Source organism: Panthera leo, chromosome A2 (genome assembly GCF_018350215.1).
Source record: "Panthera leo isolate Ple1 chromosome A2, P.leo_Ple1_pat1.1, whole genome shotgun sequence".
NCBI lineage: Eukaryota > Metazoa > Chordata > Mammalia > Carnivora > Felidae > Panthera > Panthera leo.
In genome coordinates this window covers 7267583-7293819 of record NC_056680.1, presented here as the reverse complement: position 1 = coordinate 7293819, position 26237 = coordinate 7267583, and the positions used below count along the sequence as shown (strand labels likewise).

Genomic DNA, 26237 nt, shown 5'->3' with positions numbered 1-26237 from the left:
ATACTGGCTGTACCAGCTCTTCAGACTGGCAGTTTGCATTTCCACCAACAGTGTACAAGAGTGCTCCTTTCTCTGTGTTCTCAGAGAAAGGCAAAATTTTCAATACATAGTCTTGTGACAATTTTATGTTCATGGTGGATGAGACAAAATTAGACATATTGGTAACAAAAAGAAAAGCCAATTCTAAATGGATTAAGCACATGAATGAGAAACAAAAAGTATAAAAATTTGGGAATTCAAGACAGGTGAACATATTTATGACCACAGAGTAAAAGAAAATTTTGGAAACAAAATTAGCTATGCCCAAATTAATCTTTCTTTGGGGTGCTGGGTGGCTCAGTCCATTAAACATCCAACTCTTGATTTCAGCTCAGGGTCATGAGATCAAGGCACACACAGGGCTCCTCATTGGGTGTGGAGCCTGCTTAAGATTCTCTCTCTTCTCCTTCTCCCCAACTCCCCAGCTAGTGCTCTCTCTTAAAAAAAAAAAAAAAAAAAGATATTCTTCTTAAGACACTATATCAAAACTGAAAACACATTAAGTGGAAACTAATGCAATCTTGTTATTCATGAATGAGGAGTAGCACATTAACAAAAGACTTCAAAATTATTTTAAAAGAACAACTATTAGAAAAATTAGCCAAAGCTATGACTGGTATTCCAACAAGGAGGAAAACAAATAGCCATAGTACTTGACAAGATGTTCATACCATCAGTAATAGGGAAAGGCAAATTAAACCACAGAGATATTGCACAAACACTTTGGAAAAACATTGTAATTACCTAATAAGTTTGAACACTAATACACAGTGAGTGAATAAAATAACAAAGGAATGACTCAGTAACAAGCTTTTATATATAGTTCAAAAATCAACTAAGGAGGGAAATACTTTGCTTTGGGATCTATACATAGGTAGTAAAACTTATGAAAAAAGCAAAGAAATGGTAGATTGGTGCCTTGATCTTAATTTCTGAAAGTGAATAAAGACACAGGGAGATTAAAAACACTGAAGGAAAAGTTTACCACAGCCCAAAGGGTAGACAGCATGACTCCCCATGAGGGTTCAGAATTGGTCTGAAGAAAGGAGAAAACACAGGCCACAGTCTTCATTGGGTTTCCACTGAAAGAGCAAGGTAGGGCTGAACAGAATTGACTAGTTTGACTAATGCCACCAGATTTTGGGTCATAGGCAATGTATCTAGTTTTCTGGTATCTGGCCCTGGGTTGACTTAGGAGAAATACTGGCTTTGCACGTAAGAGTTAAAGGAGGTTGGGGATATTGGATACTGGATGATTTGGTTTCCACAAGAAAGAAATGTTCTTGATCAAGTTGTTTACTATCTTTAGGGATTAGCCAGACCTGAAGGAGCAGTATCTTCCTGGACAGATTGATCCCTAAAGTGTCAAAGCATCATAAACACAGAGCAAAAGAGAACATGATTAAGGCAACTGATCTTCTGATGGTTCGATAGTAAGGAAACTTTGGGGTGATGGTAGTGGTGATTATCAGAGAGTGTGGCTTAAGTTGCCATGGAATACATGGAAAACATTATGGGAGTATAAGAAGTCCTCGTAGGCTAGCCCATAACCAAGGTCTCTATTAAATCTGGTAGGTACTATGTAAAGATACGAAATTATTTTGTGGACTCTAACAGTATCTTTGTGGACTTATAAAGTGTGCATTTGACAATATTCAAGGCGGCAAGCTTGGCAGTTACACTGTTGGAGGCCATGAGCTAATGATAATAGATGTAAAGATTAGTATTTTGTGGTTGGTGATGCAGGGCAGGAGGTCATGGTGGAAAGATGGAGGGCTGCCGTAGAAGGTGCTGGAGAGTGGTCTTCTTCCCACAGCGTTAAGAGGCAGACTAATAGGAGTGAGGTATCTCCTGGAAAAAAGTTATTTTTGGAAAGACACAAATAGTTTTCTGTCAGATTCCCCTACAAGCATGGCAGCGTGGGGGTATGTTTTGGCAGAATGCAGGTATGCCTGGATAATGGGCTAAGCAGACTGCAAGCAGCTCAGGAACAAAACAGAATATCAAAAGAAGATCAGCAATATTGTCCTTTGTCTACTTTCTGCATTAGGAGGGTCAGCCACGGATATTGCTGGTGCAGAAGCTCATGAACTGGGCGAAGTCATTTCTATTCGGGAGATCTTCGGAGGGAGTGATGTCATCTTAGGCCAGTATCCCTGCCAGCAATGAGATTCTGTGCACAGGTGATGCCATTTGGGATGTGGGCCTGGGGTATCCTTTCCCAGCAGATAACTACTTCGATATGGGTCTCAGCATTTGCTCTTTGGTTGAAACAATAAACTACCTCCAGGGTTTGGGCCTCCAGCCTGTAAAATGAAAGCACCCAGAACAGAAGTAATGAGAACAGTGAACAGAAGTATGGCTATGCTTGAAAGATTGTTTTTTTATGGAAGTTTAGGCTAAAATATTATATTATCAGTGCTGCCTTGCTTATGAGAGAAGTTATAGTTAATGGGTCCTAAGAGGGTACACACCTTGGATGTGACCTCCAGGCCTTATGTGGTGGGAACAAGATAGAACATTTACAAAGACAGTTTAAAGATCAGGGCAAGACAGAGATCAATTTAGGGGTCCACTTGTCAGACTGCAGTGTTATATCTGTTAAACTCAGTGTGATCTATCCGGGACATGAACGTTTTCTTGGAGAGCTTTTCCAGGAGGTTAGTGTTGTGGATTTTGAGAAGTAAGATGTGATCAAAGTGTACAAACTTCCAGTTCTGAATAGGTTCTACAGCACGGTGACTGCAATTAATACTATTGTACTACACACTTGAAAGTTGTTGACAGAGACTCTTCAATTGTCTCACAACAAAAAAAGAAATAATTATGTGAAGTCATGTGGGTGTTAACTAACACTGTGTAAGTAATCATTTTGCAACATAGAAGTCTATCAAATCAACATGTGGTCATTAAGCTTACACATTATTATGTATATTAATAAAGCTGGAAGAAAAGTGAAATTACCATATTTGTTAGAAAGTAAACTCCTGTATTAATTCATTCAAATATTTATTATGTACCTATCATGAGCAAGGTGCAGTTTTAAGTATCTGAATTTTATCAGTGAACAAATATGGCCATTTCAGATGATACAGGAAGAATATTTAAATTCATAGGCATACAGTCTCAAACTATGAAATACAGGAATATACTGGCTATTAAAAACAGTGAGAAACCTACAGCAAACAACTGTGAATGATGAAGTGGTAAGAGTGTCCTAGTGGAATTGTTAAGGCTGTGTCTGTGTGTGTCTGTGTGTATTTAATTGAAGCACAGTTGACATACCATGTTATATTAGTTTTAGGGGTAGAATATAGCAATTCAGCAATTCTGTACTGCATACGATGCCAAAGATAACTATAGTTACCATCTGTCCCCCAAATTATGACCATATTATTGACTATATTCTCTGTATTTTTGATTCCCATTGACTTATTTGTAACTATAAATTTAAAGTAGGCTCCACACCCAGTGTGGGGTTTGAACTCATGACCCTGAGATCAAGAGTCAGATGCTCTACTGAGCCAGCCAGGTGCCCTGTAACTAAAAATTTTAATCTTAATCTTCCCCCATGTATCGTGCCCATCTCCCAACATCCTCTGTTCTGGCAACCAATGTGTATTGTGTGTTTATGAAATTTTCTGTTTTGTGTTCACTGATTCCACATGTAAGTGAAATCACTTAATATTTGCCATTCTCTGACTTATCCCACTTAGCAATATCCTTTAGGTCCATCTGTGCTGTCATGAATGACAAGATTTCATTTTTTATGGCCAAGTAATATTTCATTGTGTGTATGTGTGTGTAACACATATACCAAACCTTTTTCCATTCATCTACTGATGGACAGTAAGGTTACTGTCCATACTTTGGTTACTATAAATAATGCTGCAGTGAACATAGTGGTGCAAATACATTTTAAAATTTTGATCACTTTCCTTGAGTAAATACCCAGCAGTGGAATTACTGGATCATATTAGTTCTGTTTTTATTGAATTTTTTGAGAAACCATTATACAATTTTCCACAATGGTTTCACCAATTAATATTCTTACCAACAGTGCACAAGGGCTCTCTTCTTGCCACATCCTTGTCACCACTTAATATTTCCAGTCTTTTTGATGACAGCTATTCTGACTGGTGTGAGGTGATATCTCATTGTGGTTTTGGTCTGCATTTCCCTGATGATTACTGATGTTGAGCATTTTTTTGTGTCTGTTGGCCATCTGTAAGTCTTTAGAAAAATGTCTGTTCAGGGACTCTGCCCATTTTTAAATTAGATTTTTTGTTGTTGTTGAGTTTTAGGAGTTCCTTATACATTTTAAATATTAACCCTGTATGAAATGTCACTTGCAATTATCTTCTCCCATTCACTAGATTGTCCTTGCATTTTATTGATGGTTTCCTTTACTGTGCGATAGATTTTTAGTTAGATGTAGTCCCAATAATTCATTTTCACTTAATGTTTTTCTTGCCTGGGAGATATATCCAGAAAATAGTTGCTAAGGCCTATGTTCAAGAGATTACTGCCTCTGTTTTCTTTCAGGAGTTTTATGGTTTCAAGTCTCACATTTAGGTCATTAATCCATTTTGAGTTTATGTTTGTGTATGGTGTAAGAACATGGTTATTTCATTCGTTTGCATGTAGCTGTACAGTTTTCCAAACACCATTTTGAAGAGACTGTATTTTCCTCTCTGTATATTCTTGTTATCTTTATTGTACATTAATTGGCCTTTGAAGTGTGGGTTTGTTTCTGGCCTCTAAATTTTGTTCCTTTGATCTATGTTTCTCGTTTTCTGCCAGTATTATACTGTTTTGATGAGTACAGCTTTGTAGGATAGCTTATAGCCTGGGATTGTCATACTCCAGCTCTGTTCTTTCTCAAGGTTGCTTTGACAATCTTCATGGGATCTTTGTGGTTCCATACAAATTTTAGTATTATTTGTTCCAATTCTGTGAAAAAATACTGTTGGTATTTTCATAGGGATTACAATGAATCTGTAGATTGCTCTGGGTAGTATGGACATTTTAACAATATGGGTCCTTCCATGCCATGAGCATGGTCGATCTTTCCATTTCTTTGCTTTACCTTCAATTTCTTTCATCAATGTCTTATAGTTTTCAGAGTATAGGTCTTTATCCTTCTTGGTTTAACTTATTCCTAGGTATTTTATACCTTTAAAACAAGTTTTTATTAAAATTTCAGCTATCATAGTGATTTATTAGTTCCAATTGCTCAATATAGTGATTCCACAATTCCATATATCACCTGGTGCTCATCACAAGTATACTAATCTCCACTACCTATTTAAACCCATCCCTCCAACCCCATCCCCTCCTCTGGTAACCATCAGTTTGTTCTCTATAGTTAAGAGTCTATTTCTTCATTTGCCTCTCTTTTTTTTCCCTTTGCTTGTTTTATTTCTCAAATCTCACGAGTTAAATCATATGGTACTAAATGATCTCTTTCTCTTATTTTGCAGATTTCATTTTTAATGGCTGAGAAATATTCCACTGTATATACATATATCACATCTTTTTTTTTTAAGTTTAAAAAACTGGGTGCCTGGGTGGCTTAGTCAGTTAAGCATCTGACTCTTGGTTTCAGCTCAGGTCATGATCTCACAGTTTGGGAGTTCGAGCCCTGCATTGGGCTCTGTGCTGACAGTGTAGAACCTGCTTGGGATTCTCCCTCTCTCCCCCTCACTGCCCCTCTGCTCGCACTGACTGACTGTCTCTCTCTCCCTCCTTCCCTCCCTCCCTCTCAATGCCCCTCTGCTTGCACGGTCTGTCTCAAAAAAAAAAAAAAAAAGTTAAAAAAATTTTAACATAATCTCTACACCCAACATGGGGCTCAAACTCACAACCCTGAGACCAAGAATCACATGCTGTACTACTAAGCCAGCCAGGTACCCCTACACCATGTCTTCTTTATTCATTCATCAGTCGGTGTACATTTGGGCTGTTGCTCTAATTTAGCTACTGTAGATAATGCTGCTATAAACACTGAGGTGCATGAATACCTTTGAATGAGTATTTTTCTATTCTTTGAGTAAATACCTAGTAATGCCAATTGCTGGATTGTAGGGTAATTCTATTTTTAAGTTTTTTGAGTACTCTCCATGCTGTTTTCCAGAGTGGCTGCACTAGTTTGCATTCCCACCAACAATGCAAGAGGGTTCCCCTTTCTCTGCATCCTTGCCAACATCTGTTGTTTCTTGTATTGTTTTTAGCCATTCTGGCAGGTATGAGGTAATATCTCATTGTAATTTTGATTTGTATTTCCCTTATGATTAGTGATGTTGAGCATCTTTTCATGTGTGTCTTGGCCATCTGTATGTCTCCTTTGGTATTTTATACTTTTGACTCAATTGTAAATGGAATTGGTTTACTTCATTTCTTTTTCTGCTACTTCATTATGAGCATATATAAATGCAAACATATTTCTGTATACTAATTTTGTACCCTGAAACTTGAATGAACTCATTTATTCTAATAGGTTTGGGTGGAACCTTTACAGTTTCCTATATATAGTATATCATCTGTAAATAGTTAATTTTACTCTTCTCTAACAACTTGAATGCCTTTTATTTATGTTTCCTGTCGGATTGCTGTGGATAGGACTTCCAGGTAGTACTATGTTGATGAAACAGTGAGGACGATATCCTTGTCTTATTCCTGATCTCAGAACTTTCAGTTTTTCACCATTTAATATGTTACCTGTGGGTTTTTCATATATATAGCCTTTATTACATTATGTTTACTCTAAACCCACTTTGAGTTTTTAACATGAGCAAATGTTCAGTTTTGTCAGATACTTCTTTTTGCATCTATTGAGATGACCATATTGCTTTTATTTTTTAAATTTTATTTATAATTTACATCAAACTTAGCATATAGTGCAATAATGATTTCAGGAGAATCCAGCGATTCATCCTCTACATGTAACACCTAGTGTGCTCATCCCAACAAGTGTCCTCCTTAATGCCCCCTGCCCATTTATCCCTTCCCCACACCCCCAACCCCTCCAGCAACCCTTTGTTCTCTGCACTTAAGAATCTCTTATGTTTTGTCCCCCTCCCCGTTTTTATATTTTTGCTTCCCTTCCCTTATATTCATCTGTTTTGTATCTTAAATTCCACATATGAGTGAAGTCATATATTTGTATTTCTTTAATTTTGCTTAGCATAATACACGCTAGTTCCATGTTGTTGCAAATGGCAAGGTTTCATTATTTTTGATTGCTGGGTAATATTTCATTGTGTATATGTGTGTGTGGGGATATATCTATATCTATATATCTATATCTATATCTCACATCTTTATCCATTCATCAGTTGATGGACATTTGGGCTCTTTCCATACTTTGGCTATGGTCGACAGTGCTTCCTTCTATAAACCTTGGGGTACATGTGCCCCTATGAATCAGCACTCCTGTATCCTATGGATAAATACCTAGTTGTGCAATTGCTGGGTCATAGGGTAGTTCTATTTTTAATTTTTTGAGGAACCTCCAGACGGTTTTCCAGAGTGGCTGCACCAGTTTGCATTCCCACCAGCAGTGCAAAAGAGATCCTCTTTCTCTGCATCCTTGCCAACATCTGTTGTTGCCTGAGTTATTCATTTTAGCCATTCTGACAGGTGTGAGGTGTATCTCATTGTGGTTTTGCTTTGTATTTCCCTGATGATGAGTGATGTTGAGCATCTTTACATGTGTTAGCCATGTGGATGTCTTCTTTGGAAAAGTGTCGATTCATGCCTTTTGCACATTTCTTCACTAGATTATTTGTTTTTTGGGTGCTGAGATTGATAAATTCTTTATAGATTTTGGATACTAATCCTTTATCGATATGTCATTTACAAACATCTTCTCCCATTCTGTTGATTGCCTTTTAGTTTTGCTGATTGTTTCCTTTGCCATGCAGAAGCTTTTTATCTTGATGAGGTCCCAATGGTTCATTTTTGCTTTTGTCTCCCTTGCCTCCTGAGACATTTGAGTAGGAAGTTGGTGCAGCCAAGGCCAAAGAGGTTTTTGCCTCCTTTCTACTCCAAGATTTTGATAGCTTCCTATTTGCATTTAGGTCTTTCATCCATTTTGAGTTTATTTTTGTGTATGTGTAAGAAAGCGGTCCAGGTTCATTCTGCATGTCGCTATTCAGTTTTCCCAACACCATTTGCTGAAGAGACAGTCTTTATTCCATTGGATATTCTTTCCTGCTTTGTCAAAGTTTAGTTGGCTATATGTTTGTGGGCCCACTTCTGGGTTCTCTATTCTGTTCCATTGATCTATGTGTGTTTTGTGCCATATTGCTTTTAGCCTTAATTTTGTTTATTCTTGCATACCTGGAATTTTTAATCACACTTGACCTTGGCAAATTATACTTTAATGTATTATTTAATTCTGTTTGCTAATAATGAGGATTTTGCATCTATATTCATCAAGGATAATGGCCTTATGGTTCACGGGTTTGTTTTGTTAGTGTCTTTGGTTTTCGTATCCAGGTAATGCTGGCTGCTGCCATCATCATCATCATCAATCCTGGCCTTTTATTTATTTTTTTAATGTTTATTTATTCTTGAGAGACAGAGACAGAATGTGAGTGGGGGAGGTTCAGGGAGAAAGAGAGACGCAGAATCTGAAGCAGGCTCCAGGCTCTGAGCTGTCAGCACAGAGCCTGACATGGGACTCGAACTCACAAACTGTGAGATCATGACCTGAACTGAAGTCAGACGCTTAACTGAGCCACCCAGGTGCCCCATTAATGCTGGCCTTTTAGAATGAATTTGGAACTTTTCTTTTTTCCTTACTTTTTGGAAAAGTTTTGGAAGGATAGGTATTAACTCTTCTTTATTTTTAAAAAATGGTTATTTATTGGGGTGCCTGGGTGGCTCAGTCGGTTAAGCATCCAACATTAGCTCAGGTCATGATTTCGCAGTTCATGAGTTCAAAGCCCCATGTCAGGCTCTGTGCTGACAGCTCAGAGCATGGAACCTGCTTCAGTTTCTGTGTCTCCTTCTCTCTCTGCCCCTCCCCTGCTTGCACTCTGTTTATTCATTCTTGAGAGAAACATTAAAAAAAATTTTTTTTAATGGTTATTTATTTAAAGAATATGCATGTGACGCGAGAATCCCATGCAGGCTCCCGCTCAGTGTAGAGGCTGACATAGGGCTTGATGTCACAACTGTGAGATCATGACCTGAGCTGATAACCAAGTCAGTTGCCCAACTGACTGAGTCACCCAAGCGCCCTGAACTCCTCTTCAAATGTTTGGTAGAATTCCCTTGTAAAGCATTCTGGTCCTGGATTTTTGTTTGTTGGGAGTTTTCTGATTACCAATACAATTCTGTTAGTGTCAATCTCTTCAGATTTCCTATTTCTTCCTGACTCAGTCTTGGAAGACATATGTTTCCAGAATTCTATACATGTTTTCTAGGTTATTAAATTTGTTGGCATATAGTATTTCTGGTCTCTTAATGATCTTTTGTATTTCTGTGGGGCCAGTTGTTAACTTCTCCCATTCAGTTTCTGATTTTAAGTCCTTTTTCTTGATGAGTCTGGCTAAAGGTTCTTCATTTTTAATTTTTCAAAGAACCAGCTCTTGGTTGTATTGATATTTTCTATTTTTTTAGTCCCTGTTCATTTGTTTCTGCTCTGGTCCTTATTATTCCCTTCCTTCTACCAGCTCTGGGCTTTGTGTTCTTCTTTTCCTAATTGCTTTAGATGTGTGATTAGATTTATTTGAAATTTTCATTTCTTGAGGTAGGCCTGTATCATTATAAACTTCCCTCTTAGCACTACTCTTACTATGTCCCAAAGATTTTGAAGCATTGTTTCCATTTTTATTTTCTTGGGGTACTTTTAAATTTTCTTCTTTCATTTCTTAATTGACCCAATGCTTGCTTAGTAGCATTGTCAGCCACCACGTTTGTGTTTTTGTACAGTTGCTTTCTTGTAATTAATTACTAATTTTATACCATTGTGGTCAGAAAAGATGTTTGATAGGATTCCAATCTTCTGAAACTTACTGAAACTTGTTTTGTGGCCTAACAGGTGATGTATCTTGGAGAATGTTCCATGTGAACTTGAAAAGAATGTATAGTCTGTTTTTGGATGGACTATTCTGTATATATTTGGCCTAATGTATTATTCAAAGCCACCATTTCCTTAATAATTTTGTCTGGATGATCTATCCATTGATATGTGAGGTGGCAAAGTCCCCTACTGCTATCATATCACTGTCAATTTCTTTGTTTACGTCTATTAATATTTATATATTTAGGTGCTCCTATACCAGGTGCATAGATATTTACAACTGTTACATCCTCTTGCTGAATTGGTATCTTTGCCATTATGCAATGCCCTCCTTTGTCTCATTATAGTGCTTGTTTTAAAGTCTATTTTGTAATGCTACCCCAGCATGTTTCTCTACTTAACATTTGCATGGAGCATATTTTTTATTCAAAGTAAGCTCTATGTGCAACATGGGGCTCAAAGGCATGACCCCAAGATCCAGAATCACACACTCCACTAACTGAGCCAGTCAGGAGCCTCTGGAACATATTTTTCCACTTCATTTTCAGTCTGAATGTATGTCTAGGTCTGAAGCCTCTTATATGAAATATACAGATGGGTCTTATTCATTCATTCATTCCATTCCATTCCATTCAGTTCAGTCACACTATGTCTTCTGATTGGAGCACTTAGATCATTTGCATTTAAAGTAATTATTGGTAGCTATGTGCTTACTCCCATTTTGTTGTTTTCTGATTGTTTTTGTAGTTCTTTTACTCTCTTCCCTTGTGATTTCTATCTTTCTACTTAGTGTTATGTTTGGATTCCTTCTTTTTTTTTTTTTTTTTTTTTTTTGGTGGGTGGCAGTTTTATTTATTTATTTTTTTACAATATTTATTTATTTATTTTTTTAATATATGAAATTTACTGTCAAATTGGTTTCCATACAACACCCAGTGCTCATCCCAAAAGGTGCCCTCCTCAATACCCATCACCCGCCCTCCCCTCCCTCCCACCCCCCATCAACCCTCAGTTTGTTCTCAGTTTTTAACAGTCTCTTATGCTTTGGCTCTTTCCCACTCTAACCTCTTTTTTTTTTTTTCCTTCCCCTCCCCCATGGGTTTCTGTTACGTTTCTCAGGATCCACATAAGAGTGAAACCATATGGTATCTGTCTTTCTCTGTATGGCTTATTTCACTTAGCATCACACTCTCCAGTTCCATCCACGTTGCTACAAAAGGCCATATTTCATTCTTTCTCATTGCCACGTAGTATTCCATTGTGTATATAAACCACAATTTCTTTATCCATTCATCAGTTGATGGACATTTAGGCTCTTTCCATAATTTGGCTATTGTTGAGAGTGCTGCTAAAAACATTGGGGTACAAGTGCCCCTATGCATCAGTACTCCTGTATCCCTTGGATAAATTCCTAGCAGTGCTATTGCTGGGTCATAGGGTAGGTCTATTTTTAATTTTCTGAGGAACCTCCACACTGCTTTCCAGAGCGGCTGCACCAATTTGCATTCCCACCAACAGTGCAAGAGGGTTCCCGTTTGTCCACATCCTCTCCAGCATCTATAGTCTCCTGATTTCTTCATTTTGGCCACTCTGACTGGCGTGAGGTGATATCTGAGTGTGGTTTTGATTTGTATTTCCCTGATAGGGAGCGACGTTGAACATCTTTTCATGTGCCTGTTGGCCATCCGGATGTCTTCTTTAGAGAAGTGTCTATTCATGTTTTCTGCCCATTTCTTCACTGGGTTATTTGTTTTTCGGGTGTGGAGTTTGGTGAGCTCTTTATAGATTTTGGATACTAGCCCTTTGTCCGATATGTCATTTGCAAATATCTTTTCCCATTCTGTTGGTTGCCTTTTAGTTTTGTTGGTTGTTTCCTTTGCTGTGCAGAAGCTTTTTATCTTCATAAGGTCCCAGTAATTCACTTTTGCTTTTAATTCCCTTGCCTTTGGGGATGTGTCGAGTAAGAGATTGCTATGGCTGAGGTCAGAGAGGTCTTTTCCTGCTTTCTCCTCTAAGGTTTTGATGGTTTCCTGTCTCACATTCAGGTCCTTTATCCATTTTGAGTTTATTTTTGTGAATGGTGTGAGAAAGTGGTCTAGTTTCAACCTTCTGCATGTTGCTGTCCAGTTCTCCCAGCACCATTTGTTAAAGAGACTGTCTTTTTTCCACTGGATGTTCTTTCCTGCTTTGTCAAAGATGAGTTGGCCATACGTTTGTGGGTCTAGTTCTGGGGTTTCTATTCTATTCCATTGGTCTATGTGTCTGTTTTTGTGCCAATACCATGCTGTCTTGATGATGACAGCTTTGTAGTAGAGGCTAAAGTCTGGGATTGTGATGCCTCCTGCTTTGGTCTTCTTCTTCAAAATTACTTTGGCTATTCGGGGCCTTTTGTGGTTCCATATGAATTTTAGGATTGCTTGTTCTAGTTTCGAGAAGAATGCTGGTGCAATTTTGATTGGGATTGCATTGAATGTGTAGATAGCTTTGGGTAGCATTGACATTTTGACAGTATTTATTCTTCCAATCCATGAGCAGGGAATGTCTTTCCATTTCTTCATATCTTCTTCAATTACCTTCATAAGCTTTCTATAGTTTTCAGCATACAGATCTTTTACATCTCTGGTTAGATTTATTCCTAGGTATTTTATGCTTCTTGGTGCAATTGTGAATGGGATCAGTTTCTTTGTCTTTCTGTTGCTTCATTGTTAGTGTATAAGAACGCAACTGATTTCTGTACATTGATTTTGTATCCTGCAACTTTGCTGAATTCATGTATCAGTTCTAGCAGACTTTTGGTGGAGTCTATCGGATTTTCCATGTATAATATCATGTCATCTGCAAAAAGCGAAAGCTTGACTTCATCTTTGCCAATTTTGATGCCTTTGATTTCCTTTTGTTGTCTGATTGCTGATGCTAGAACTTCCAGCACTATGTTAAACAACAGCAGTGAGAGTGGGCATCCCTGTCGTGTTCCTGATCTCAGGGAAAAAGCTCTCAGTTTTTCCCCATTGAGGATGATGTTAGCTGTGGGCTTTTCATAAATGGCTTTTAGGATCTTTAAGTATGTTCCTTCTATCCCGACTTTCTCAAGGGTTTTTATTTTTATTTTTATTTTTTTTTTTAAATTTTTTTTTCAACATTTTTAATTTATTTTTGGGACAGAGAGAGACAGAGCATGAACGGGGGAGGGGCAGAGAGAGAGGGAGACACAGAATCGGAAACAGGCTCCAGGCTCCGAGCCATCAGCCCAGAGCCTGACGCGGGGCTCGAACTCACGGACCGCGAGATCGTGACCTGGCTGAAGTCGGACGCTTAACCGACTGCGCCACCCAGGCGCCCCTCAAGGGTTTTTATTAAGAAAGGGTGCTGGATTTGGTCAAAGGCCTTTTCTGCATCGATTGACAGGATCATATGGTTCTTCTCTTTTGTTTTTTGTTAATATGATGTATCACGTTGATTGATTTGTGAATGTTGAACCAGCCCTGCATCCCAGGAATGAATCCCACTTGATCATGGTGAATAATTCTTTTTATATGCTGTTGAATTCGATTTGCTAGTATCTTATTGAGAATTTTTGCATCCATATTCATCAGGGATATTAGCCTGTAGTTCTCTTTACTGGGTCTCTGTCTGGTTTAGGAATCAAAGTAATACTGGCTTCATAGAATGAGTCTGGAAGTTTTCCTTCCCTTTCTATTTCTTGGAATAGCTTGAGAAGGATAGGTATTATCTCTGCTTTAAACGTCTGGTAGAACTCCCCTGGGAGGCCATCTGGTCCTGGACTCTTATTTGTTGGGAGATTTTTGATAATCGATTCAATTTCTTCGCTGGTTATGGGTCTGTTCAAGCTTTCTATTTCCTCCTGATTGAGTTTTGGAAGAGTGTGGGTGTTTAGGAATTTGTCCATTTCTTCCAGGTTGTCCAATTTGTTGGCATATAATTTTTCATAGTATTCCCTGATAATTGTTTGTATCTCTGAGGGATTGGTTGTAATCATTCCATTTTCATTCATGATTTTATTTATTTGGGTCATCTCCCTTTTCTTTTTGAGAAGCCTGGCTAGAGGTTTGTCAATTTTGTTTATTTTTTCAAAAAACCAACTCTTGGTTTCGTTGATCTGTTCTACAGTTTTTTTAGATTCTATATTGTTTATTTCTGCTCTGATCTTTATTATTTCTCTTCTTCTGCTGGGTTTAGGCTGCCTTTGCTGTTCTGCTTCTATTTCCTTTAGGTGTGCTGTTAGATTTTGTATTTGGGATTTTTCTTGTTTCTTGAGATAGGCCTGGATTGCAATGTATTTTCCTCTCAGGACTGCCTTCGCTGCGTCCCAAAGCGTTTGGATTGTTGTATTTTCATTTTTGTTTGTTTCCATATATTTTTTAATTTCTTCTCTAATTGCCTGGTTGACCCACTCATTCGTTAGTAGGGTGTTCTTTAACCTCCATGCTTTTGGAGGTTTTCCAGACTTTTTCCTGTGGTTGATTTCAAGCTTCATAGCATTGTGGTCTGAAAGTATGCATGGTATAATTTCAATTCTTGTAAACTTATGAAGGGCTGTTTTGTGACCCAGTATATGATCTATCTTGGAGAATGTTCCATGTGCACTCGAGAAGAAAGTATATTCTGTTGCTTTGGGATGCAGAGTTCTAAATATATCTGTCAAGTCCATCTGATCCAATGTATCATTCAGGGCCCTTGTTTCTTTATTGACCGTGTGTCTAGATGATCTATCCATTTCTGTAAGTGGGGTGGTAAAGTCCCCTGCAATGACCACATTCTTATCAATAAGGTTGCTTATGTTTATGAGTAATTGTTTTATATATTTGGGGGCTCCGGTATTTGGCGCATAGACATTTATAATTGTTAGCTCTTCCTGATGGATAGACCCTGTAATTATTATATAATGCCCTTCTTCATCTCTTGTTACAGCCTTTAATTTAAAGTCTAGTTTGTCTGATATAAGTATGGCTACTCCAGCTTTCTTTTGGCTTCCAGTAGCATGATAAATAGTTCTCCATCCCCTCACTCTCAATCTAAAGGTGTCCTCAGATCTAAAATGAGTCTCTTGTAGACAGCAAATAGATGGGTCTTGTTTTTTATCCATTCTGATACCCTACGTCTTTTGGTTGGCACATTTAATCCATTTACATTCAGTGTTATTATAGAAAGATACGGGTTTAGAGTCATTGTGATGTCTGTATGTTTTATGCTTGTAGTGATGTCTCTGGTACTTTGTCTTACAGGATCCCCCTTAGGATCTCTTATAGGGCTGGTTTAGTGGTGACGAATTCCTTCAGTTTTTGTTTGTTTGGGAAGACCTTTGTCTCTCCTTCTATTCTAAATGACAGACTTGCTGGATAAAGGATTCTTGGCTGCATTATTTTTTCTGTTTAGCACACTGAAGATATCGTGCCAATCCTTTCTGGCCTGCCAAGTTTCAAAAGAGAGATCAGTCACGAGTCTTATAGGTCTCCCTTTATATGTGAGGGCACGTTTATCCCTTGCTGCTTTCAGAATTTTCTCTTTATCCTTGTATTTTGCCAGTTTCACTATGATATGTCGTGCAGAAGATCGATTCAAGTTACGTCTGAAGGGAGTTCTCTGTGCCTCTTGGATTTCAATGCCTTTTTCCTTCCCCAGTTCAGGGAAGTTCTCAGCTCTAATTTCTTCAAGTACCCCTTCAGCACCTTTCCCTCTCTCTTCCTCCTCTGGGATACGAATTATGCGTATATTATTTCTTTTTAGTGTATCACTTAGTTCTCTAATTTTCCCCTCATACTCCTGGATTTTTTTATCTCTTTTTCTCAGCTTCCTCTTTTTCCATATCTTCTAGTTCACCTATTCTCTCCTCTGCCTCTTCAATCCGGGCTGTTGTCGTTTCCATTTTGTTTTGCATTTCGTTTAAAGCACTTTTCAGCTCCTCGTGACTGTTCCTTAGTCCCTTGATCTCTGTAGCAAGAGATTCTCTGCTGTCCTGTATACTGTTTTCAAGCCCAGCGATTAATTTTATAACTAGTATTCTAAATTCACTTTCTGTTATATTATTTAAATCCTTTTTGATCAGTTCATTAGCTGTTGTTATTTCCTGGAGATTCTTCTGAGGGGAATTCTTCCGTTTGGTCATTTTGGATAGTCCCTGGAGTGGTGAGGACCTGCAGGGCACTTCCCCTGTGCTGTGGTGTATAACTGGTTGGTGGGCGGGGCCGCAGTCCGACCTGATGTCTGCCCCCAGCCCACCGCTGGGGCCATAGTCAGACTGGTGTGTGCCTTCTCTTCCCCTCTCCTAGGGGCGGGATTCACTGTGGGGTGGCGTGTCCCGTCTGGGCTACTTGCACACTGCCAGGCTTGTGGTGCTGGGGATCTGGCGTATTAGCTGGGGTGGTAGGCAAGGTGCACGGGGGCAGGAGGGGCAGGCTTAGCTCGCTTCTCCTTAGGTGATCCACTTCAGGAGGGGCCCTGTGGCAGCGGGAGGGAGTCAGATCCACTGCCGGAGGTTTGGCTCCGCAGAAGCACAGAGTTGGGTGTTTGCGCGGAGTGAGCAAGTTCCCTGGCAGGAACTGGTTCCCTTTGGGATTTTGGCTGGGAGATGGGCGGGGGAGATGGCACTGGAACTTTGTTCCCCACCAAACTGAGCTCTGTCATCCGGGGGCTCAGCAGCTCTCCCTCCCTTTGTCCTCCAGCCTTCCGGCTTTCTGAGCAGAGCTGTTAACTTATGACCTCCCAGAGGCTAAGTCGCGCTTGCTGTCGGAACACAGTCCGTCAGGCCCCTCCGCTTTTGCCAGCCAGACTCGGGGGCTCTGCTTGGCCGGTGAGCCACTCCTCCGCCCCGGCTCCCTCCCGCCAGTCCGTGGAGCGCGCACCGCCTCGCCGCCCTTCCTACCCTCTTCCGTGGGCCTCTCGTCTGCACTTGGCTCTGGAGACTCCATTCTGCTAGTCTTCTGGCGGTTTTCTGGGTTATTTAGGCAGGTGTAGGTGGAATCTAAGTGATCAGCAGGACGCGCGGTGAGCCCAGCGTCCTCCTATGCCACCATCTTCCCCTCTCTCTGGATTCCTTCTTATTTTTTGTGTATCTATAAGTTTTTCCTTGTGACTACCATGAGATTAATATATAGTGTCCTACGTATACAGTGGTCTATATTGATGATCAGTTAAGTCCAAACACATTCTAAAAGCAGTACATTTTTACTCCCCCTTCCCTCATTTTATGTATATGATGTATATGTGTACATATACATATGTAAACATATGTATATATTTATGTATGTATATAACATCTTTTGTTTTGAGTCCTTTGGCTAATGTTTATAGATATAATTGATATTTTGTTTTAACGTCTATACTGGCTTTACAAGTGATAATCAATTATGTTTATTGTATGTTTACTTTTACTTGTTAAAAGTTTTTCCTTTTACTTCTCATTATGTCATTTTCTTTTTAAATTTTTTTTTTTTCAACATTTTTTATTTATTTTTGGGACAGAGAGAGACAGAGCATGAACGGGGGAGGGGCAGAGAGAGAGGGAGACACAGAATCGGAAACAGGCTCCAGGCTCCGAGCCATCAGCCCAGAGCCTGACGCGGGGCTCGAACTCACGGACCGCGAGATCGTGACCTGGCTGAAGTCGGACGCTTAACCGACTGCGCCACCCAGGCGCCCCTCATTATGTCATTTTCTTTCCACTCAGTTCCCTTTAACATTTCTTCTAAGTACATTTAACTTTTATTTTTGTTGGAAACTCTCTCCTATTCTGAATGATAACCTTGCTGGGTATAGTATTCTTGGTTGTAGGGGTTTTCCTTTCAGCACCTTGAATGTATTATGCCATTCCTTTCTGGCCTGTAGTTTCTGCTGAAAATCAGCTGATAGCCTCATGGGGTTTCCCTCATATATAATGGTTTTCTCATCTCTTTCTTTAAAAATTCTCTTTAGGGGCACCTGGGTGGCTCAGTCGGTTAAGCGGCTGACTTCGGCTCAGGTCACGATCTCGCGGTCCGTGAGTTCGAGCCCCGCGTCGGGCTCTGTGCTGACAGCTCAGAACCTGGAGCCTGTTTCAGATTCTGTGTCTCCCTCTCTCTGACCCTCCCCCGTTCATGCTCTGTCTCTCTCTGTCTCAAAAATAAATAAACGTTAAAAAAAAGTTAAAAAAAATAATAAAAATTCTCTTTATCCTTACTTTTTGCCACGGTAAGTATTACATGTCTTGGTGTGGGCATTGCTGGGTTCATCTTTTTTGGGGCTCCCTGTCCTTCCTAGACCTTGATGTCTGTTTCATTCCCCAGGTTAGGGAACTTTTCATTCATAATTTCTCCAAATAAGCTTTCTACCTCTGTGTTTCCTTTGGGACCTCTATAATGCAAATGTGTGTACAACTGATGCTCTCTCAGAGCTGTCCTCGTATCTTCTTTTTTTTTTTTAGTTTTTTAAAAAAAGCTTATTTAAGGGGCACCTAGATGGCTCAATTGGTTGAGCAGCCGACTTCAACTCAGGTCATGATCTCACAGTTCATGAATTCAAGTCCCATATCGGGCTCTGTGCTTAGAGCTCGTAGCCTAGAGCTTGCTTTGGATTCTGTGTGTGTCTCTCTCTCTGCCCCTCCCCTGCTTGTGCCCTGTCTCTCTCTCAAAAATAAACATTAAAAATAAATTAAATTAAAAGATTTGATGGCCAAGGCATCCATTTCAAAGAGGCATCCACTGCAAAGATGGTTACCAGAGTAAACATATTACCAGCTATATGATTGAAGAGCCAGGCCACCTCTTCTAACTGAAGCCCCTTTATTTTAGAAACATGGTTGATTTCTCCATACTTCAAAATTCCTACTCTTATGTCTGAAATCCACCAATAAAGAATAAGCCTGTACACAGGCCCCCACCCTCAAGTCCGATAAAAGGAGAATGCCAGGCCATTGCATTTTCTCTCTTCTACCTGAGACCTTGCTGTGTGGCCTCAGGTGAGCTGTATAATTTCTAGGTCTTCTTTCTTGATGGTTATTGCTGAAGGGTGCCTTGCAACCCCAAGGGCCAATCCAACTAGAATATTGGTTATTGAAAGGCTGAGACCAGCACAAAACAACTGGCATAGCCAGCAGGACTGCAGTATTGCCCTTGCAATTAACCGAGGAATATCCTTTACCTTCAGCTTGCTTTACTAACCACTTCACTCAGGAGGGTAACAGCATCTGGGAGTGAAGTACCACTTGCCAGAGGTCTGCTGCTCTGCTATGTGATTTTGCATACTGCTTTGCCACTGTCCTGCCAGCGGGTTCTGGCCCAAAGGTTGCAGTAATCCAACAATCTCCCCAGGACAGGTGTTCAAGGCCATATGATTTAAAGAAACTACCAGACCATAAGGGCCTTCATGGACTAATACTGTGCATAAGGGTTCTCCCTCCACACCTTAAGGCCAAAGAGAGTTAAGGAGGGTGAACTGGACTACAAGGCTACTGTCCTTGCCCAAGGAGAAGCTCTGAGCTAAAGGCACAAGGAAAGGATTCCTGTAGGTGAGGAGAATGGTACACCTCCATCTGTGACAACAGAACCAGCGGGTCATGCCAGGAGTGTGTATCCTAACACAGAAGAGTGAAACAGCCTTGTAACAGGAAACCAATGGCACCACCAGAAATAAAATACAACAGGCGTATGGTTTCTGTGTCACCACTTCACTCTTTGTCTCCTGACCTGTTCCAACTCTGAAAAGGCCTTATTCAAAACTGAGTCTGGACAAGGACTGACAGACTGATTTTTTAAAAATGTTTACTTATTTATTTGAGAGACAGAAGGAGACAGAGAATCCCAAGCAGGCTCCACACTGTCAGCCCAGAGCCTGATGCGGGGCTCAAGACTCATGAACTGTGAGATCATGACCTGAGCTGAAATCAAGAGTCGAACACACAACTGACTGAGCCACCCAGGTGCCCCTGGAGAATTATGTTTTATGGGCCTAATTACAGGCGTTGCACTACTATACTTTATTTGGAGCACTAAACCAATCAATCAAGAGGGACTAAAACTCCTAGAAGAAAACATTCAAAAAAAAAAAAAACTATTAAAATTAAGTGCTTATGAAGTATTCCTAAAACTCAAGATATTTAGTTTCTATATGTCATTTCAGTTCACATGACATGGGGTTATTCTGGTAAATAAAACCTAGTTTACATTTGGCTTAAAGCAGGCATGTCTTCAGAGTTATTAGCATTAAATATAATGTAGATAAACAACTTATATTCCATCTGGGTTTAATAGTCAAATAAATTCATGCTATCTCTAAAGTGGGGAATCTAAACATAATTGTTGGGAACAAATGATTTAGATAGATGTAAATGGAATAAAAGTTCAGGCAAATTTTTCAGTAATAATTACGTGTTATGGTATGTCTATTTAAAAATAGTTTCCCAGGGCACCTGGGTGGCTCAGTTGGTTAAGTGTCTCACTTCGGCTCAGGTCATGATCTCACAGTTTGTGAGTTCGAGCCCCACATCAAGGTCTGTGCTCTCAGCACAGAGTCTGCTTCGGATCCTCTGTCTCCCTCTCTTTGTCCCTCCCTTGCTCGTGCTCTCTCTCTCAAAAATAAATATTAAAAAAAAAAAAGTTTTCCAAATCTCTTTGGTAGCTTGAACTTTAAGAGTTTTGCTAAGTTATGGGTGCCTGGTTGGCTCAATTGGAAGAGCATGTGACTCCTGATCTTGGGGTTGTGAGCTGAAGCCCTAAGGTGGGGGTAGCGTTTATTTAAAACAAAAAACAAAAAACTTCTGCTTAAGTTAAAATAAGTGATGGGAAATTCATTAAATATCTAGATCATCAAGATCATTTCCAAATAAGATAAAATACTGAAACATTAATTACTGAACACCAGCTTATCTACTTTTGGTTTTTCTTTCTTTTTTTTTAATGTTTTGTTTTTGAGAGAGAGAGAGGGCAAACACCAGTGGGAGAGGGGCCGAGAGAGAGAGAGGGTGACACAGAATCTGAAGCAGGCTCCAGGCTCTGAGCTGTCAGCACAGACCCTGACCTGGGGTTCAAACTCATGAACTGCAAGATCATGACCTAAGCTGAAGTTGGACGCTCAACTGACTGAGCCACCCAGGCGCCCCTACTTTTGGTTTCTTATTACAGAGAAAGAAGATATTTGGGGCTATTAGTAAACCTGTCTGTGCCACACTGAAAAACTATGCTATTACAAAGTGTTTTGAGGAAGTATAAGCTTAACTCATAAATTTACGAATCTAAAGAATGCTGGTATACCACAATTTACAACTGCTTACTACTTCAAGTTTCTATAGGTATATTAATTAGAATTAACCCATAGAAACCTAATTAAAATTACTAGAAATAATAAAGCAAGGTATGCAAGGAAGGTAGAATATGTCTTTGTGTATGAAAGGTATTAGGTATGACAATGCATGTTTGTTAAGGGAAATGAAAATAATTTTGTTTTAAGAAAAAAGAGGGGAGCACCTGGATGGCTCAGTTGGTTGAGCATCTGACTTTGGCTCAGCTCATGATCTCGTGGTTGGTGGGTTCGAGCCCCACATCAGGCTCTGTGCTGACAGCTCAGAGCCTGGAACCTGCTTTGGATTCTGTGTCTCTCTCTGTCCCCCTCTCTCTCTCAAAATAATAAACATTTTTGAAAAAATAGAAAATCTGAATGTAAAAAAGATAGTTGTACAAGGTTTGTGAAAAAGGAATCTTGGGAAAAGAATTTTACGTGTGGTCAAACTGGCTTAGAGTGGATCTAATTAAAATTGTAAAAAGAATTTTAATATTAAAAAGTACACTGCTACAAAGTTAGAATTTGGTTTTCATGGATTACTGGTGTGCTCTTGAGATCACCAAAGTTTTTTGTGCTTTTAGTTTTAAATTTACCTTTTGAAAAAGCATAATTCTATGTTGCAAAATAACTTATTGTGCTTCATGTTATCTCTGTCCTCAGGCCTTTGCTTAAGTAAACCTAGTCTTCTCAAGAGCTGAGTTTTGCTCATAAGTAAGTAACCTTCTATATTTGGCTCTAAAATCTTTTATTGTCATTTTGGTTAAATGGATAATTAAGTATTGCTTCATAGTGAATTACCTTATTTGACCAACTGTTTTAAAACCTTGTTTTTAAGATTTTATTTTTAATCTCTACACCCAATGTAGGGCTGGAACTCACAACCCTGAATCAAGAGTCATATGCTCTAATAATTGAGCCAGCCAGGCATCCCAAAACCTTTTGATATTTCTGACAAACTTTCCAAAATTCAAATTCTAAGTGAAGTCTTAATGTTGAACTCACCTGGGATTTTTCCAGAGGGCTCCTGGAACACCCCAAAAGATTTGTTCTGTTTCCTTATAAGAGAGAGATTAAACTAATTAGGTTAAATGGTATGTTAAGTTACATGGGAAACCATATCAAATACATAATAAAACTTCTTAGGTTATACTGTGGGTAAATGTAATTAATACAAGTTATAACAAATACATTATTAATATAAGAAATTGTAAGAAATTCTTAAAAACCTGTATGCTTAAAAACGTATGCTATCACTTATAATTCTAGTTATTATCTTAAAATGTGTCACAGAAATAACCAAATTTCCTGATAAATTTAATCAACTCTTTCATCTGACCTTAAAAATGGCAATGTTTAAAGTCTTCTTTCATTTATACGTAGTTACTGTTTTACTGCACTGCTTTGCAAGTGTCTATAAAAGTGGTCATTTTCAAGGAGATTCATGAAAAGGAATTTTTGACAAGTACAGATTTCTAATAACTGTAAGATCCTAAAACTGAACTGGGTAAAAATTTATAGAATTAATGGAAAAAGTGGATTCAAGGCAAACAGTAAAATCATGAGGCATTGAATGAACTGTGAGTGTAATTATAATTTTTATGACATTTTATGTAAAACAGTTATAGTTCCTTCACGTTTTCATTTTTCCAGATTTAATAAAACCTTTTTCTCTTAACCTATCAGCAACTTGGTAAGATACATACCTTTGTGAACAAGGATGAAATATTTACCTTTTTTCTCCATAAGTGATTTGTCCAGAATTTGGAAACTCTCAGTGAGCACTTTTATTTTCAGGGCAATATACTTATTTGCGTAGGTTCGTTAAGAATCTATTCCACATGCACATAATGGGACACAATTGGAAACACTGGTTATTATCACCAAGGCTTTAAGTAGAAAGTCATATTTGAGAATGATACTCATAGATTCAATTACCAGACAGCTTTAAGGAATTAAGATGGACTTTATGGAACCAATAAAGCCCCTCGCAGGGGCACCTGGGTGGTTAAGTCAGTTAAGCATCCGACTTTGGCTCAGGTCATGACCTCACGGTCCATGATTTGAGCCCTGTGTTGGGCTCTGTGCTGACAGCTCAGGGCCTAGAGCCTGCTTCGGATTCTGTGTCTCCCTCACTCTCTCTGTCCCTCCCTCACTCATGCTCTGTCTCCGTCTCTCTCTAAAAATAAATAAACATTAAAAAAACTTTTTTAAACAAAACAAAAAAGCCCCTTGGGAGAACTGGCCTGGTACCTTGCCTACAAGGCTCCCAGCAGTCTTCCAGGTGAGTAAGGAAGATCACTTTCTGGCAAGCAAAGGAACTTCACCATAGTTGGGGGATCTCACGAAGAGAGGAATTCACCCAAACCTATAGGTATTGCAAGCCAAGTCTATGGCAAGTTCCTGCCTTGGCTTCTGAGCCCGAAGAGGCTTTTAAAAGTTAAATCTCAGGGTACCTGGGTAGCTCAGTTGGTTAAGCATCTGACTCTTGATTTCAGCTCAGGTCATGATCTCACGGCTTGTGGGTTCGAGCCCTACACAGAGCTCTGTGCTGACAGTGTGGAGCCTGCTTGGGATGTTCTCTCTCCCTCTCTCTCTGCCCCTCCCCCGCTCTCTCAAAAGTTCCATCAAAGCAGACTTAAAGGAGCCTATATGGTCAATCAGTATTCTTGCTGCACTTAAATAACCAAGCCAAATTTAATGAGACAAAACTTATTTCACAAATAAATTAGTGTTGTTTTAATTATCTGATACAAATGGGGGTAACTGTTTATAGAGAAAAAATTGCATTTCAGTAATACACCTCTGTGGATATCAAATTCTAGTGTTGTTAATTGTCTTTAAGGCTTTGTTTCCTATCTGTAAACTAGACCGGATACTAAATTCTTTTTGTTTCCTCCAGGATCTGGCTACAACTCTCCAAACGAACATTTCCAACTTTTTCCCCTACCCTTATAACTTGGAATCATTGAGAAATAAAACTGCCCTTGGCACAAAGCCATATCAGCTAAGGTGAGATAACCTGATAAAAAAGAGAAATGACCACAGCAGCTGGGCCATCTTCATACCTGCTGCCATGTGGGCCACTCCGATCACCAGAGACCCTCAAATTGCAAACAAGTAAAATCCATCAGCTTATATACTGCCTGCCCTCAGTGCATCTGAACGTGCGTCAAGTCTGGCATCTAGAAATCTTGACTGGCTACCTTCAGGACTCAAACACTGGGATTGCAATCTACTCCAACCATTAACCTTTTTTATTTTCTTTTGTTTCCACAGAAATGTTTCTTATTAAATACCCAACTGTTTGTACCATATAGGCCTAACTTGGGTAACCCACCTGTATCACTGCCTCCTGAAATAAGACACAAATCTTTAACTGAACTAACCTATTCTCAGGACGAAGAGACTGGTTCAATGAGATATGGAGCATCCACCAACTCAGGACAGGTTTAAACCTACTTATACCATATGGCCTCGAACAATTTAAATAGAACTATCATTCCATTTGTAACTGCGTGGATAGAACTAGAGGGTATTATGCTAAGTGAAATTAGTCAGAGAAAGACAAAAATCATATGACTTCACTCATATGAGGACTTTAAGATACAAAACAGATGAACATAAGAGAAGGGAAGCAAAAATAATATAAAAACAGGGAGGGAGCATGGGCTAAATGGGTAAGGGGCATTAAGGAATCTACTCCTGAAATCATTATTGCACCATATGCTAACTAACTTGGATGTAAAGTAAATAATAAAGGAAACTACAAAAACTCTTAAATGTATACCATGATTTTCATAAAGGGAACAGACTTGTGTGATGATTCTACATGTTGATAGATAGATAGATAGAAAGAAAGAACGAACGAACGATCGAATGGTCATTGGGGCAACTGGGTGGCTCAGTTGGTTGAGCAGTTGACTTCAACTCAGGTCATGATCTCGTGGTTTGTGATTTCGAGCCCATGTTGGGTTCACCGCTGCCAGTGTAGAGCCCGCTCCAGATCCTCTGTCCCCTTCTCTCTCTCTCTCTGCCCCTCCCATGCTTGTATTCTCTCTCTCAAAAATAAACGTTAAAGAAAAAAAAAAAAAAAGAATTCTCATATGACCCAAAAATTCAACTTCTGGGAATTTATCCAAATAAATCAAAAACACTAACTGATAAAGATACATGCACCCTCAAGTTCATTGCAGCATTATTTACAACAGCCAAGATATGGGGACAACTTAAGTATTCACTAACAGATGAAGAAATAAGGAAAATGTGGTATATATACACAATGGAATACTATTCACTCATAAAAAGAAAGAAATCTTGCCATTTACAACATGAATGGTCTTTGAGGCATTATGATAAGTGAAATAAGTAAAAAAAACACAAATACCATCTCACTGGTATGTGGAATCAAAAAATCGAAACAAAAAACCACAACAAAGTTCAAACATCCAGAGAACAGATTGGTGGTTGCCAGAGGAGGGGGTGGGGGTTGAGTGAAATGGGTGAATGGGTCAAAAGGTATAAACTTCTAGTTATAAAATGTCATGGGAATGGAATATACAGCATGGTGATGATAGTTAATAATACTGTATTTTATATTTCTTTTTTTTAAGTTTATTTACTTTTGAGAGAGTAAGTGGGGGAGAGGTAGAGAGAGAGAATCCCAAGTGGGCTCTGTGCCGTCAGCGCAGAGTTTGATGCGGGGCTTGAACCCACAAACTGTGAGACCATGACCCAAGCCGAAATGAAGAGTCAGATGCTTAACTGACTGAGCCACCCCGGCACCTCTGTACTTTATATTTCAAAGTTGCTAAGGGTAAATCTTAAAAGTTCTCATCACAAAAAAAAACACACACAACTTTGTACCTATATATGGTGATAGATTTTAACTAAACTTAGT

General features: G+C 39.2%; 1 protein-coding gene and 2 long non-coding RNA genes across 12 annotated transcripts in view; 2 read left to right on the top strand and 1 right to left on the bottom strand.

Annotated features, from left to right (window-relative positions):
- LOC122213926 (olfactory receptor 7D4-like) overlaps positions 1-26237 on the top strand; it is a 141297-nt gene that overhangs the window by 88572 nt on the left and 26488 nt on the right. The window lies entirely within an intron of this gene.
- LOC122213929 overlaps positions 544-26237 on the bottom strand; it is a 37587-nt gene continuing 11893 nt past the window's right edge. For 6 of the 7 annotated variants that reach the window (XR_006199697.1, XR_006199699.1, XR_006199698.1 and 3 more), the window contains 3 exons: positions 23071-23169; positions 22343-22395; positions 544-2345 (listed from right to left, as the gene is read on the bottom strand). This is a non-coding gene — a long non-coding RNA (uncharacterized LOC122213929). Of the gene's footprint in view, positions 2346-17039; positions 17052-22342; positions 22396-23070; positions 23170-26237 lie in introns of those variants that run through there. The other variant, XR_006199700.1, reaches the window with a different exon arrangement.
- LOC122213930 lies at positions 2141-24921 on the top strand. Its single transcript, XR_006199702.1, has 3 exons — positions 2141-2222; positions 22001-22051; positions 24240-24921. It is a non-coding gene; the product is annotated as an uncharacterized LOC122213930 (long non-coding RNA).